Raw genomic sequence first — 16,796 nt, forward strand, 5'->3', positions numbered from 1 at the left:
CTACGTCAATCACGATACCTGTGCGCGCGAAAAAGTTGCGACCAAGAATCACAGACACGGAAAGACCAGGGAGATGCACAAAGCGCTGTCGGCGCGCGCTATTCTCCCAACGCACAACCAACCGGGCAGCTCTGCACGAGGTGGCGGTGCCGCTGGCGAGGTGAAAGGCAGCCTCTCAAGCTCGAATGCGGACGGAGCGGTCGTGCAAATGAGCCCTCACCTCTTCGCCGAACAGCGAGATAGAAGCCCCACTATCCAGCAACGCCGCAAACGCTCGACCAGCGATCATAAGGGCAATAAACGGCGCCGGCGTGGCTAGAATGTCATGTCCAGCGCGACATGCCACCAGTGCCAGAGGTTGTGTTACACCCCCGTGCTCTCTTACTGCTGCAGCCGCCGGCAAGGGGGAGCTCACCGACGGCTCACCCCGTTTCCCGACGGGCGAGCAGGCCCTTGTGTCAGTTGGGAAGCGTTGCACTCACGCGCAGTGTGATCCCGCTCACGGCAAACCACGCTCAAACCAGACCACGTCTTTTCCTACAACAGGGGGGGGGGGGGATTTTGGCAATCCTTTAGAGCTACGAGGTGTCCGTTCACTAGCCGCAGTGGGGGCTCCGCGATCGGATATCCCCTCATGCGCTGGAGCACGGGGTTTCCGTTCCTGTTCACACTGCCGGGCAACGGTGGCCGCCCGGGTGTACGAGTACGGGTCCAGAGCGCAGTCCGACACAGTTCGGGGAACACCAGTGTGACGAGTCACGACCAGCCCACGAGCAACGAGGCTCGAGAGACGCGGAGGGTGGCGGCGGCGGGCGATGATCTTGCGCCGCCAGAATGTCAATCAATCAATCATTGTTTCTTTATTAGCATCAGAAGTGTAGATTGTGAGTAAGTATGCAGGAGGAGGTCCCAAGGTAGTAAACCGCAGGCGGGACCTCCTATGTTATTACAATGAAAAAGCTAAAATATGAATAACGAAAGAGCAAGTCAAAGAACATTTCGAACTTTTTTTCTGCAAAGAAAGCAAGATATCAAAACTTAACAAAATCTAGCAGTTATACGTTTAATAGAGACTTTTTTAATTTCCTCATAAAAACATGAATGTGCATTAGGTCTTTCACATCATGTGATAAAGAATTCCATAATAAAATTGCTGAAGAAACAATGCTCACTTTTCCATAATTAGTGTGAACTTTAGGTAATAACAGGTTATGGGCAACCGCGAATCTAGTATTATTGGAATTATCCAACAAGGTAATAGGAAAGATGTCGATATTGAGGGTACGGTGGAAAATTTTGAAAAACAAAACACACACATTGTAAACTTACATTTGGGAGATCGGTAATACGTCAAGCTGGGTGAAAATCTCATGTGATGGAGCTTGACGTGAAGCGAAAGTTATGAGTCGAATTGCTTGTTTTTGCAATACCTTTAACGGTCAAATGTGCACCGAATATGAATTACCCCATGATGTAATGCAATAACTGAGATGACTGTGTATGAATGCATAATACAATGCCTTCAGAGTTTGTTTTGGTGTTAAAACACATTCGTGACTTGACCAATGCCCTGATACTGTACGAAATCTTTTTACAAACAGAATTGATATGTGTGTCCATTATAATTTTCAGATGTGTGTCCATAATAACTCCTAAAAATGACGTATGATCACTTGAAGGAATAACTACTGAGTTCACATAAAGGTAAGGAATAAATGCTAGTTTTTTCGTTTGGTGAATAAAAAAGCATAAAACAGGTTTTGCAAGGAATACTCAACAGTCTATTAGAGTTGCACCAGTCAACAAGACAATTAAGGTCAGCTTGAAGTCTTGACACGAGAGTCGCTAAATCCAAGTGATGAGAAAAGAGAGTCGTATCATCAGCGTAAAGTAAACAAGAAGAATAATTAAGGCAACGAGGTAAATCATATATGAATAATAAAAATAATAACGGACCCAAAATTGAACCTTGCGGAACACCTCTTGTAATGGGAGCGGGACTGGATGTAAAATTATTGACCGAGACCACCTGCAACCTATTAAGAAGAAAGCTCTGTAATAGGGTTAATGCGGGACCAGTTATGCCATAGTACTGGAGTTTACAAAATAGGACGAAATGATCAATACTGTCAAATGCTTTAGTAAAGTCGACGAAGACAGATCCCGCGATGTTACCATTGTCAATAAATGATCTAATTTTGTCAGTGAAACAAGCAATTGCAGCATCAGTGGAAAGACCAGACCTAAAACCAAACTGACAAGGAGAAAGTATGTTAAGTTTTCTTAAATATTTAGATATTCTTATTTCAATTAGTTTTTCCAAAATTTTATCCAGGAAGGGAAGGACAGATATGGGCCTGTAATTGCACATGCTGAGGGTATCACCTTTTTTAAATACTGGCACTACCTTCGCAACTTTTAATTTATCCGGGGAAACGCCGTTCTTCAAGCAGCGGTTAAAAACGTGGCTTAATATAGGCGCTACAAGAGATCTGACAAGTCTATTGTGCTTTGAATGGATATTTTCTAAACCAGGTCCGATAGCTTTTAATTCAGAAATAATTGAGGATATTTCAGAAGCACATGTAGGAAAAAGAAACATTGACTGAGGGCTGTGAGAAAACGGAGGTACATAGTCTGAGGAGAAGGGGACTGCAAGGCTAGTGGAAAAGTGTAGATTAAAGGCGTTGGCCACGTCACTGGCCGCCGTGAGGGTGACGTTGTCGACACGAACAGAGGTCACTTTTCTGCGCAACTGAGTGGAATTTCAAAATTCTTTTAAAAGCTGCCATTTTTTGCCTGAGTTATGTCCACAATTCTGTAGTTACCGCCCATAATAACTTTGTTTAGCATTTCTCAAAAGTGTGGCTATTGTGCTGGAGTAAGTTTTATAGCGTGATTTCAAGCGTGAAATAAAAGGCTGACGTTTCGTCTTTTCATATAGGTTCTCTTTTTTGCGAAGAGATCGCATCATTGATTGTGATAACCAAGGGCACCGTGGGGCGAAGTAGCGTCTGTTAGATGATTGCAATGTTGTTGAACGCTCAACTGCTGAATAAATAGCGTCGTAGAGCCTGGTCAAGGCCTCTTCAGGATCACTCGCGGCGTATACACTGGACCAATCTTCATCGGCATTGAGCATGCAGTAGTTGTCTGAATCAAAACGATACTTTTGACGTATTATGTTGCTACGAGTGATGACCTGTTCAAAATATAGGAATACAGGAAAGTGATCTGTGATGTCACTCTCAATGACACCAACGTGACTAACGTCATCAATGTTTGTGAGGATGTGATCGATTGATGACCGTGAGCCGTTATCAGAACAGCGTGTTGGTACAGATATTAGCGATTTAAACCCAAAACTATGAAAACAAGTCTTATACTCGAGAGCAGAATGGTTAGAGGAATCTAGTAAATCAAATTTCATATCGCCCATTCTTATTATAATATTGCGCTCAGCAGTAAGTTTATCAAGCAAGTGATGAAGCGCATTACAAAAAGCAGAGGGGTCACTGGAAGGGGATCGATAGACAGTAGCAAGAATAGTTTTTCGTTGATTCTGACAAAGTCCCGGCAGATCGATTTCCAACCAAAGAGACTCACATTGCGCCACATTTAGGTTTAAATCATTGCGCCTTTTATACAGAATGTTGTTTAATATAAAAATGGCGGAGCCACCATGACAATCATCAGTTCGGTGAGCATATTCGCTTACATACCCGGGAAAGTAATACAAGTCCCCATGACCAGGCGATAACCAAGTTTCGGAGCAACAGATAGCCGAGAACTGATGATTAAGAGAAGCTAGTAGAGTGGTAATACTGTCATGATTTTTAGAGAGGCTACGAGCATTGAAATGAATCGAAAAAAAACCCCAGTTCGGCGAAGAAATGTTATTAAAGTCACCCCGAAGAAAATAAGCCATTATGTTTTCTTTTTTTTTCAAGCTTACGTTATTTCACACCTATGAGTTGAACACATGTAGATCGACATCACTGACAATTCTGTGCACTACACTATCGAGAGTTTGTCTTGCCTTAATAACACAATTGTCAGTCCACAGAAAAGCCCACTTAATTTGTTTCTTGAGTGCAAGTGCTTTAGAAAACAGCCGCTTACTATCAGACGTCAGGTGCTCATTAACGTATATTGGCTATTCCTGCGCTGCCGAAAAACCGAGCAAGTCTGTTTTTGGGTGGAACTTTCGAGCCTTCTTCAGAAACTCTGTGCGCATGTCGCGCGAGCAGAATCGCACAATGATGTTTGTTATTTATGTCGCGCGTTGGTACTCTGTGTACAGTATCGATCTCCTCAGGTTTGATAGGACAACCGACTTTTTTGCCGAGAAGCTCGACAATGTTTCTGCAGTTTTCGCCTTGCGTTGTTGGAACACCTCTTATTTCCAAATTATTGAGGCGAGAGTACTGTTCAAAATGTCTAATCGTTTGCAGCAGCACCTGATTATTTTCATTTAGGTGCTTATTGTCGGATTTGAGGCCGCTGTTTTCCGACTTTGCAGCCTCAAACTTACTGCTCATGAAATCCATGGCTTTTTTGATGTCATCGATCTCAGAATGCAGTTTGTTCACATTTTCAGGATGACACCCAGTCACTGCAGATTTTACAGATTCCAACGTGTTAAGAATGGTAGCTAATTTTCTTTCAATTGACACCTTAAAGTCTTCAAACTCTTTGGAAAGCGATGCAACGGTTGGAGCCATATCAAAACGAGCGATCAGAGCACAGCAGTCAGGGGGGAAAATAAAATAGAATAAAACGTAAGAATGAGGCACTTGAATCACCTGTGTAGGAAAGGTAGACGGATTAGATGACCGAAATACAGCAGTCAGCAGGCTTTGATCGCTCGCTCAAATGATGCTGCTGGATGGCTACGGGTAGCTTAAGTATCCTGAATACAGGCACAGCAGCGACAACAGTGGCGGAGACAGCCGATAGCAGTTGTTGATAGAATGCCCCGAATGCGCTTCGCATCGGATGCCAGCTCGCTTAAGTCACAATAACGGGCGCTCCGAAGGTAAGTGGCGAAGGTTGGATGAGCCTGACGTATGACTCAGTCCACCTTCTCGGCGTCTGATGCCGTAGGATCGGCAAGGAGGTAGAGCTCCTACAAAGCCCAAACGTACTCGAGAAGAGATTCGTCGGGATGCTGTGTGCGAAGCTCTGACTCGCGACGCATTCGGCGCTCGTATTCAGGAGGAATGAATTCGCTACGGAAGAGCGCCCTTAGCTCCTCCATCGAGCGAGCTTCGTGGCTGACGAGCCGGTACCACTTCGCCGCTTGGGTTGTCAGCAACACGGGCAAAACAGAGCCTAGCATAACGCTGTCGCTCAGCAGCGTAGCCTGCTGATAGGGGTGCAGCGCCTCCAGGTACTCTGTGGCACTGATGCGGTCCGAATAACCGCTGTACTCAGGCAGAGGTACCCTGTGATGCAGGGTTCTTGTTGCTGATTTGTTTTTCTCCCGGGCTGAGCCTCAGAGAGTTTTGTTAATAAGGACAAAGCCGTTCGGTTTCCAAGAAACACACAAAAAGTTTAATTGAAAAGAAAAAAAGGCAAAGATTCCTCACAAAACAAAACACTTAATAAACAGTTGACTGGACATGACGAAACACATCTGTAAACACCCAACAAAAACGTTCAAAGTCAGTAACTAAACCTAACGTTCGAAAGGGGCTGAGTGATGGGAGTAGCGCAAGATATCTGTTCGGTCTCACCCACACGCTGAATTCCGCCGACGATGAGCAAACCGGAACGCGGTGATTCCGGCTTCAGGACGCGGGCAGGACGGGGATGAAGGAACGCTGGCTGCTGACGACACGTCGAGAGACCAGGCCGGAACGTGGTGGCTCTGGCTTTAGGAGTGTGGACCCGTCTGTGACGAGAGAACGCAGGCTGGTGGTGACGCGTCAGAGAACTAGGGTCGACCTAGTCAAGCAGCTGGGCGCACAGCTCGGGCCCGGAGCCCGACGGCTGTAGCTCGCCTGCCGGAACCAAAGTCCGCAGGCCCTGGAAAGGAGTTCAGGACCGGATGGCCACGGTCCTTTGGAGCGGGAACACGACGGCAGGAGGCCCCGGCCGGTTGAAGACCTGCAGGCTCGGGTCCTACGCCCGACGGCCCATCTTCAGCGCCCGGTCCGGTGACGACCTTCCGCTTGCCCCGTCTTCTTCGAACTCCCCTTGCTCTGGTCTGCTCAGGCTCCTGCTTCAGCTCTGGCCCACTTGTCTCGTTCTCATTGGAGATTCTGTACTTTCGTGGTACCCAGCCATTGGGCCTTGAAATCTCCGTGGTCTATGATCATTGGTTACCTTATCTTTTATTTTGTTCACGGGATGCCACGCGTCCTCATGCACGCGACATCTTCACTGTCGTCGTCTTCGTCGTTGTCTAGGCAGCACCGCGCGTGCACTCTGTTCTCTTCTGTTTTTGTGACGCGCACTTTCCAAAGGCGCGCACTTTGAACGCGCACCACACATCACATACGCCCCCCCTTTTATTCAAGTTTTTTTTTTTTTTTAGAAAAAAAAACTGCCGATGAGTGCGCGTTCTGCACTACGTCACAATTAAACCACATATTTGCACCACGCAGTTCAACACATCACCGGGCTACAGTTCGCTACATCGTCCAAAGGTCCACATTCGCTAACCACTATATACACACGAAGCAAAAAAATTCTGAACTCAACTAGCGGATCATAAAAATTCCCAAATTAGCCTGTTTAATACAGCCCATTTTTTTTTATATATACCCTATTAGGTAAAAAAAAGAACTACACATCGAGTCAATGTTATATTGCATGTAACTTCTTAAACTGTTCCCATGAAACAGCCTTCCGCAGTCCGAAACCAAGATCCAGAAGAAATCACCAGGAAATCAAACTTGACGCTTAAGTTATAGCGTCCCAAACAAAATGTTTAGTGGCCCTAACCAATTGACAAGAGTGAGGAATTCGACGCCGGTGGAAGAATTGTCGGCCGTAAGCTCGTCTGAACCTACAGCTGCGGATCACCAGACGCCCAACCTCTAAATCACAAGCATACACACTGGAATGGATGTATGCCAGTCGGAAGCGTTGCCTCAAGGTGCGCCAGTACAACCACGTCTGAATGACTTCATGCTTCCCGGGAACGCCTTGCTTGAGCTCGTAAGCCGACAATCGTTCAGACACTTTTAGAGATGCGACCTCTTCAACCGAAGATGCCAGAGAGCACCAGTCGGCGTCCTTCCTCGTACAATGAGTTGCTGGACCATTACTCCCTGCGTGCTCAGCCTCCATCACTTCAGCTTTTTGTCTTGCTCTTTCATCAAAACTTTGAACCCCTCTGCCCGAGTCATCGTGCCTATCCTCATTACTACGTAGAGCTGACTTACACTGCAACTCTACTCTCTGTTCTTCAAGTTTTTCTGCATTTTGCTCCAGTTTACTCATGAAAGCATCATCTACAATTTCTCGAGAACTCAAGCCCTCTCTCTGTATAGGCGAGTTATATTCATCGTGAAAAGCTGTGCACGTAGCACCTGTTGCTACATCCAGTGGCCCAAAACAAAAGGCAGAAACTAGATCGGAGCTTTCATTACGGCATTCGCCGGCGTTAGCTAGATGTTTTATTGCTCCTTCAATGGAGCTCTTCAGAGACAATCCTACCTCTGCATGAAGTGTGCTTGACTTCTCGCAGGTTTTAACACACCCTTTACTTTGAATGGAACGTTCTTGTTCCATGCTCACGAAGCATTCCCGTGCTTCAATAAGCTCCTCGAGCCTTTTAGTTTCTTCACTACCCACCTCCCTGTCATACGCTTGCCTAGTTTCACTCTCTAGCGAAAGGTCATGAGGTGGTACAGGGTCAGCCTGATATAAATTCAAATCGCTCGTGACGTAACTGCTGTCAGAGCACACCTCAGCCACTCGTTCACTCCTCTGTATCCCCAGCTTCCCCGTTCTTGCCAGGGCAAGCTCGAGTCGCCGCTCGAAATCCACCCTCTCTAATTGGAGCTGCTGCTTCTTTGCGCGTGTCTCCAGTTCGAGCTGTTTTTCTTTTTCGCGCGTCTCGAGCTCAAGCTGCTCCTTCTTGGCCTGCGTCTCCCGTTCCAACTGTTCCTTTCGAGCTTCTCGTTCCGCAGCCCGTTGCTCACGCTCCCTCTCCATCCGCTCCTCGTACCATACTCTAAACTCCGCTCCCGTCAGTCCCATTTTATCCGCCAACTCAATTAACTCCCACGTGTTCGTCATCGTGTTAACCGCGTCAAAAAAATCTACTGGAAAAACAAACGACTTTGTCCTGTCGCGGACGCCAATTTGTGATGCAGGGTTCTTGTTGCTGATTTGTTTTTCTCCCGGGCTGAGCCTCAGAGAGTTTTGTTAATAAGGACAAAGCCGTTCGGTTTCCAAGAAACACACAAAAAGTTTAATTGAAAAGAAAAAAAGGCAAAGATTCCTCACAAAACAAAACACTTAATAAACAGTTGACTGGACATGACGAAACACATCTGTAAACACCCAACAAAAACGTTCAAAGTCAGTAACTAAACCTAACGTTCGAAAGGGGCTGAGTGATGGGAGTAGCGCAAGATATCTGTTCGGTCTCACCCACACGCTGAATTCCGCCGACGATGAGCAAACCGGAACGCGGTGATTCCGGCTTCAGGACGCGGGCAGGACGGGGATGAAGGAACGCTGGCTGCTGACGACACGTCGAGAGACCAGGCCGGAACGTGGTGGCTCTGGCTTTAGGAGTGTGGACCCGTCTGTGACGAGAGAACGCAGGCTGGTGGTGACGCGTCAGAGAACTAGGGTCGACCTAGTCAAGCAGCTGGGCGCACAGCTCGGGCCCGGAGCCCGACGGCTGTAGCTCGCCTGCCGGAACCAAAGTCCGCAGGCCCTGGAAAGGAGTTCAGGACCGGATGGCCACGGTCCTTTGGAGCGGGAACACGACGGCAGGAGGCCCCGGCCGGTTGAAGACCTGCAGGCTCGGGTCCTACGCCCGACGGCCCATCTTCAGCGCCCGGTCCGGTGACGACCTTCCGCTTGCCCCGTCTTCTTCGAACTCCCCTTGCTCTGGTCTGCTCAGGCTCCTGCTTCAGCTCTGGCCCACTTGTCTCGTTCTCATTGGAGATTCTGTACTTTCGTGGTACCCAGCCATTGGGCCTTGAAATCTCCGTGGTCTATGATCATTGGTTACCTTATCTTTTATTTTGTTCACGGGATGCCACGCGTCCTCATGCACGCGACATCTTCACTGTCGTCGTCTTCGTCGTTGTCTAGGCAGCACCGCGCGTGCACTCTGTTCTCTTCTGTTTTTGTGACGCGCACTTTCCAAAGGCGCGCACTTTGAACGCGCACCACACATCACATACCCTTAAGCTACTCTGAACGCTTGGCTGAGGGGACTCGGGGTCTCCTTTTAAAGCACAAGGCTGCGAGCGCACCGCTTCCAACAGAACGTCTAGGAGCTGCGCCGCAGTTGCGTGCAGTGGTGACTGCTCCGACGCGGGCGCGGCCGTAATAGGTGCGGGCGCCTGTTCCCCAACATGTGCGCCCGACCGAAAAGGGCCAATACACGGCATGGAGGAGGGTAGGGTTTGCGCTCCGACTGGTGCTTGAGGCCTCACGTGACTGGCAAACGGGTCGACAGCGGAGCACGCGAGCCCACGTCCGTCGAAAGCGTCGCCCACGCGAGTCTCAGGCCAGCAAGCGTCGGTGAACGTGGCGATGTTGTCGGTTAAGCGAGCAGGCTCGCAAACGACATTGTCAACCCTTTGCCTTGGCGGGAACGCACTTACCGACCACGACGGGTCGGTAAGTGCGTTCCCGCCAACACCTGAGTGCCCCCGGTAGGAAGGACTGTGTGCGGCGATTTGAGCTGTCAATCGTGCTGCTGACGGGGAAAGGCCAGCGAGTGGAGAATGCGCCTGGAACGGGCCCTTAAGTGCGCGAGTCTCGAACAGCTGATACAGCCCGTTACTGGCTTGGCTAGGACTGTGGTCTTCGTTCAAGCGACTCGCAACACCGTAGGGGGCCCCGAAAAAGGGATTTCTCCCGGTGAACGAAAGCAGAGGGTCGCCGAGAGGGCCGTACTTCGTGTTGTTGCAGCCGTCCGCCTCGAACGAGATCAAGTCCGTCGCCATAGAATCGAACAGGAACGAGCGCCTCGAAGGGGTCTGCTCTGAAGCCATGCCGAAATTAAGTTAGGCGCCAGATATCTGGAGATAGGTTTACACTAGGCTTACCTACTAAGCGCAACCGTGTAGGGATTCGACGTCCTCCACTACCGCTGCGTGTGACGACGCTGCGGCCGGGTTTGTCGTTTTCTCCGACACGGCACAGAAACCACGCACGAGGCAGGAAAACAAGAACGGGTTTATTAACCCAAGATGCAGCACAGTGCGACACTCATGGGCTTGCAGGCCGTAAAGGGTACTTCGCCAGAGCGAGAGTGTACGCTTCCCTAGGGGGCCGAAGTCAAACGCACGAACGAGAAGCCGCCTGCTAAGCAGCGCGTCAACCCCTCGTGAAGGCCTGAGAGCATCTGCCGCGACAAGCGAATCGTCGGGCGCAACAAACTAGTAGTAGAGGAAGATGTTACGCACGCCCAAAGGGAAATGGCGCTGCGTTGTGAAGTAGGCCCGCGCAGCGGGCTAGCGTAGCGTGCCCGGACATGCCAGCGCGGGAAGGAGCCGACGGTTGACTGGCCTAGGCCAAGAGGCGCCCTGGCAGCCATCTTGGCGGATGCCGGTGCTTATGCGCGCCCAGGCTAAGCTGTCGGCGCGCGCGCGGCAACTGGGGTACGAGGCGCCAGGTAGGAGGGCGCTCTCGATTGCCACACAACCAAGGCCACCACACTTACTATTCCGAAAATGCGCAGAATCGTGATATGACGTAGAGCCCTTTATTTGCCACTTGAAATGAAAATATTAGTTTTAAATGACAGCTCATGCTTCTCTTTCGTGGTCGGTTGTAGGGACGGCTATGCTAATGTGCGCTAGAAATTCACAGCATACACGTTGGGTTGCCATCACGAAAGCAAGAACATCCAAAGAGTGATGCAGCAGACAAACGGAGAACCATTAAACCAAAAGCCAGTGCAGACTGCGTGCATACCATGAACCTTTGCAAGTTTACACATCGCTTATAGAGCTGCCTTTTCCGCTCAGTCACTAACAATTAGGACCATCAATCTTTTGAAGCTGTCTTGCATAACATTTTAAAACGTAATTTTATTTACCCCTCTCCTCCGTACACTGTTTGGCATTAAGAGCAATATATAAATAAACCATTTATGATTAGGCAATTCTGTGACACTCTCAAATTAAAATTTGATGCTTACACGTGTATGGAAGGGCATACAAAATAATTTATTGAGCGGAAATTAATAAGAGTGACTTGTTTTAAGCAAGAAAATTGTCTATGATGAACAGCTGCTACGTCGTGAGACGTCAGCTCCTAAGTCCGCTTAGCTGAACCAGGCACTTTATTTGGGCAAAGAGAAGAAACAGTGGTCGTTCGTATGATAAGATCATACGCTTCTTTTTATATTTCAACAGTTTGTCAAGCTTTCATCGGCTTTCTACAGTGCCACCGGTTCAACAAGTTTTACATGGTTCATTCAGATATACCTGTTTTAGTGTAATAAAAGTACATAAATATGGTGGATACATTTTTTATTCTTTTCGTTATTTCTAGCTCCTCTAAACGTGATTTGCATAGATTATGTCTTGGAGCTGTCTGCTGCTTTAGTTTCTCACATTTCCACAAAGATGAACTTTTTGTTCTGGAGATCACAGCCCCGATTGAGGGCACAGATTCTGCAGGTTGTCCTTTGGCCGCCTTCCTTGGAGGCCTCGCGTAACATAAGCATTGTGAATGCTGAGCATATCACTTTCTCTTCATACTTTCCATAGAGAGCCCGCAAGAAAAAACGAAAAAATTGGCAGATACCACGTACAGTTAGAATCGGTGATATGCGAAGTACGAATGAGAAAGGTTGAGATCTCATTTTAAAATCAACCCAGCCTTGCGAAGTGGAGGTAAATGATGCCGCACATGACTTGCTTGTCACGATTATCATGTTTGGATGTGTCGTTTACCTTCGCCATCTGTTCACGTCACGTGATATCAAATTTAGTATACGTGGAGCAAGCGAAACGACCGCGAGCACGCAATGAGCGTGGTATGTTGTCATGTTCTACATTGCACACGTGTCAGGAGTATCATGTTTGCACCAGTCATATACATTCGTCATCTATTGGCGTCACTTAACACCAAGTATATGTAGAGCTAGCAAAATGACTGCGAGCACATCATGAAGGGTCCAATATACTTCAATGTTGCGTTGACGCGCTCGCATGCTGCGCAGAGCGATGCTACGTTAGCAAAATGCGAGCGCTCTAAAGTCTGACGCCAGGCGCGTCCGGCGCGACCAGTGTCCGTTGGCGCGGGCCGACGGCAACCGGTGTAAAATGCGACACGCTGCATTCTGAATCGATCCGTTACCCAGACAATCCTACGTCTCCCTCTTTTCGTGACGTAGGGACACCGGATGCGCTGAAAGGCGCATGCGTCAAAGCAACGCAGCGCGGCGCGCGCCTGCGAGTATATGGCAGGACCATTGCCTGGCGTCGCAACGCTGGCGTGACGCGTCGAAATGAACGCCGGTGGGCACGCGTGCCACGTCACGTCAAATTGTATTGGTGCATTTACTGTAGCATAGTGTCATGTTGTCACATCACACACATCTCATAATTATCATGTTTCCACCAGTAACATCTCTTCGTAATCCATTACCGTCACGTAATACCAAATTTGACATGTGTGAAACTAGCGAAACGGCCGCGAGCACATCATAAGTGTGGCATGTGGTCGTGTTGTAACATGACACGCGTCTCATATTTATGACGTTTGCGCCAGTATCATGCCTTCGTCCTCTATTCACGTCCGGTAATACCAAATTTGGTATAAGTGAAGCTAGCAAAACAGCCCCGAGTGCATCAGGAGCTTGGCATATAGTCATGTTGTTACATCACACGCATGTCATGATTTTAATGTTAGGATCTGTCGTAGTGTTTGCCATGCAATCATTTCATACCATGCCAATTTTGCAACATGCCATGTTAACAGAACCACCGCAAGAGTTGCAGAACCATGAAATATAAATTATGACATTCATGACATTCTTTTCCGGATTTTCTTGTGACGACAAGTCTAATATGTTCTTCATACACCCATGTTATGCCATAGCAAGTTTGGTAATGATACCATTATTGAAACGGCCAGAAGAGCTAAATGTCGTAGGTGGATGGATGGATGGATAGATAGATAGATAGATAGATAGATAGATAGATAGATAGATAGATAGATAGATAGATAGATAGATAGATAGATAGATAGATAGATAGATAGATAGATAGATACGCTAAAAGTCAATAAAGTTGCTTAAAAAATTCTTCACATTTCAAAACTAAAAATTTTGCTCAGCATGCCGACGTCCACTGACGCTCTAAAAATCCTAACTCCCCTTCGCCGAAGTTCGCCGAAGTTCGCTAAGAAATGTCGCTGAAGTTCGCTAAGAAATGCTTCGCATATAAAGAAGAGCGATAAATACCCAAAAAGGTGGAGAAAAAAAAATGTTCAACCCTTTAATTGTGAAAACCATGAGGCACATGATAAAGATGGGGACTATGAAAGACAACATGATGGTGCAGGGGACAGCACATCGTCCCATCAACTTTCTTATTGTTTTTTTGTGCACCGCACATTTTAATGATGGGTCACCACCAACCAAACTACTCTTACACCCTGTCAAATTAACTTTACTGAGTACTCCTATAGTTTTGACACGATGTGGTATACAGACATAAACTACAAATTACAACGAAATTATCGTTGCCGTCTATTCTGACCCTCTGTCTTTTAGAACGACGTTGATCTGCTTCGTTAAATATGAAAATTTTTATGAAAACTACGCCATGAGCTTAAAGAAGTGGGACCTTTTTGTCCCAGTGACTTGTGAGAGTGTTTTCAAAAAGTGGGAAAACACTGTCTCATGAACGCACCATCTCGCATTTGTGTCAACGCGTATTTTGGGATAAAAAGCCCAAAGAAAGTGTTAAAGAGTATCACTTCTCAAATTTTGAAGAGGAAAGCTGTGTGTTCATTTCAACACAGCACCACCTACAGTTGTGCCACTTATATATCTTGCCAGAGGCGCTCTGGTCTGTTCCAGTAAGCATTACTTTTACTTCACTGCATACATCAACCACGTTTCTGGTCAATTTGACTTTCTTTGCTTATGGTGTTGAATTCGTCGAGTACAGATGTCCCTGAACATATGCCTACTTTTCAAGAGGCATACGACATCAAGAAATTATTTTGAGGCATGAATGTCAGCATTCGCGCTGAGGAATGAGTGGAACAATTGCGCAGGGGATCGTTCCGATGCATTTATCATTCAAGTTATTACGCAACTTTACAAAAACTTACAATGATTGGAAGCTAACATCGCCTCTCTAAAAAACCAGAAAAATGGGAGCTCATCCAGTATCTTTATTGATAGGATTCCTGCAGACAAAAAAGCCGAAAGTATACGTTCCGCAGTTGCACAAAGGGTAAATGTACCCTTATGTTTGCAGCAAGAGAAAAATTCAGAAGCCATCCTAAAAACTGACTGAAATCCAACGCCAATGTAAAATTAAATTGACCCTTCGAAAGCGTGAAAAAATAATTTTGCTCAAGATTACGAAGACTTGGGTACAATATGAGTGATTTAACATAGCACTAATTGCAACGGGTAATGTGGGAGAAAACGTTTTCTGCAGACGGAAAAGTGGGACTTTTGTGTTCCGCAGTCAGACAAAAGGGTTATTGTCCCCTATGTTTAGAAGCTCAACAATGCTTAGAAAAGATCCAAGCATTTATGAAGGTGCAGCGTCATGCTCTCTCGATACTATCTGTAGCTACTGTGTAACACATCAATGCTCAACAACTTGACAGCATTGTGGAAGCTACAGAAATGAAGCGCATGTCTGCTACCGCGCAAAAAATAGTACCAAATTTACTGATAATTTTGTCACTTCCTTTGCTGAAATAAATTGTATAATTATTATGAGTTTTAAACAGTTGCAGGAAGCACAGTGATAGAAGCGCCTTTTCACTTTCTGGAGCATACTTTGGAGCAGAAAAAGTACTGCTTTGGAGCAGCCGTAAGCGTTTTCGGAGTAGAAAATAGTGCTAGCTTAAAGCAGCTATTGATGATTTAGGAGTGGTTATGAAATTTGCCATACATTTCTTGGAGTTCCGAGCGTTGTCGAAGTGTCTCACAATTGTTAATGTTTCTTACGAAATATACTTAACAGGCAACAATAAATGCAACTTACATGAACAAACAATGTCAGGTTGTCAAAAATGAGCTGTGAAATGAGCTAATATTTAAAATACCACTGTTTGTGGCAGAAATCAAATTGAGCCAGAAAAAGCTGAGCTCCACATTTTAGAAGTAACCCCTGTACCACATAACTGCTGCCAAAAAGAAGTAGATAATCGGTATGAGATGGAAGCAATCGTGCTCATTTTCACATTTCACCACACTAGCATATATGTCTACTTCAGAAAAAGAAAATAGCCAATTAAGCTATATGCTTAATATGCCGATTCTTGCCACATTAACAAGAGCAGACCTGGTAATACTGCGCAGTAGTAGCAAACTGGGATGAGAGTACACAGATTCTTTTCAGTTTCTTTCAAGCAGCATAAGTTCCTCATTCTCATCTTCTCCGTGCAATTTCAGAGCAGGCCTGGAGCAATTACTAAAAAAAAATACTGCTTGGAGCAGCTTGGAGCAGCACTTCTCTTTTGGAGCAGCTTGGAGCAATGGAAGCACAATTCCATCACTGAAAATGCTGTTATTGTACACTTTGCAAGAATTCCTTCTTTTTTTGTTAGCACTGCCTTTTCAGCACGCCCATTTTCCAAAGAAAACATGGCGTCCATGAAGTGGTAGGTCAGTGTGCGGCTGCAAATGCACTTTCAACTTCTCGAATAAAAATATACTCGTAATATGCAGCAATAAAATGTAGAATCACCCATCGAAATGTTTGTCTCATTCACACTTTTACGTGTATAATTTTCTAAATTTGTTAATGATGCGTATAACGTAGTGGCGGACTAGTTGGTAAGCGATTACGGCATATGGCAGTCCACCAGGTTACAGAACGAGCACGCACACAAAGGGATGACACAAAGACGCTTGTGTTGTGCCTTTGTGTAGCCTGGTGGGCACTGCCATAGGCCTTAACAACGCGAGCGAGCACAACCAAAATCTTTCAAAAACTTAAAAGTACTTGTTGCTAGTCTACTTGGTACATAACTATGAGAGAAAATTCTAGAAGCCTAAAACACCACAAGAACGAACAAGCAAACCCTGGACCTCTTCTTTCTTTCTCTTTTGTTGTTTTGGGCGTCTAGAATTTTCCCTCATCCGAAAACTGCCAATGTTGCACAGCAAGACAAATGTGTAGAAGCCCCGCCTTCATAGCCTGTGCTCCAACATCAAGACAAGTTGTCGCTGAGTATATAACAACCGAATTTCAATATTACCCCTGTGTACCGGTGTGATCGCAGTGCACATACTTTTTAACTGCAATAGTGAGCATGAAACCTACTACTGGAAAATGTGGTGCTGCCATCGGCGTGGAAAAAACGTTACATGAGCACACAAAACTCTCTGTGATGAAAATATTCTTTATCTAGGCTAAGGTTCGTCAACGCTTGTTTTGCGTGTC

This window comes from Rhipicephalus microplus, unplaced genomic scaffold (assembly GCF_043290135.1).
Source record: "Rhipicephalus microplus isolate Deutch F79 unplaced genomic scaffold, USDA_Rmic scaffold_13, whole genome shotgun sequence".
Classification (NCBI taxonomy): Eukaryota; Metazoa; Arthropoda; class Arachnida; order Ixodida; family Ixodidae; genus Rhipicephalus; species Rhipicephalus microplus.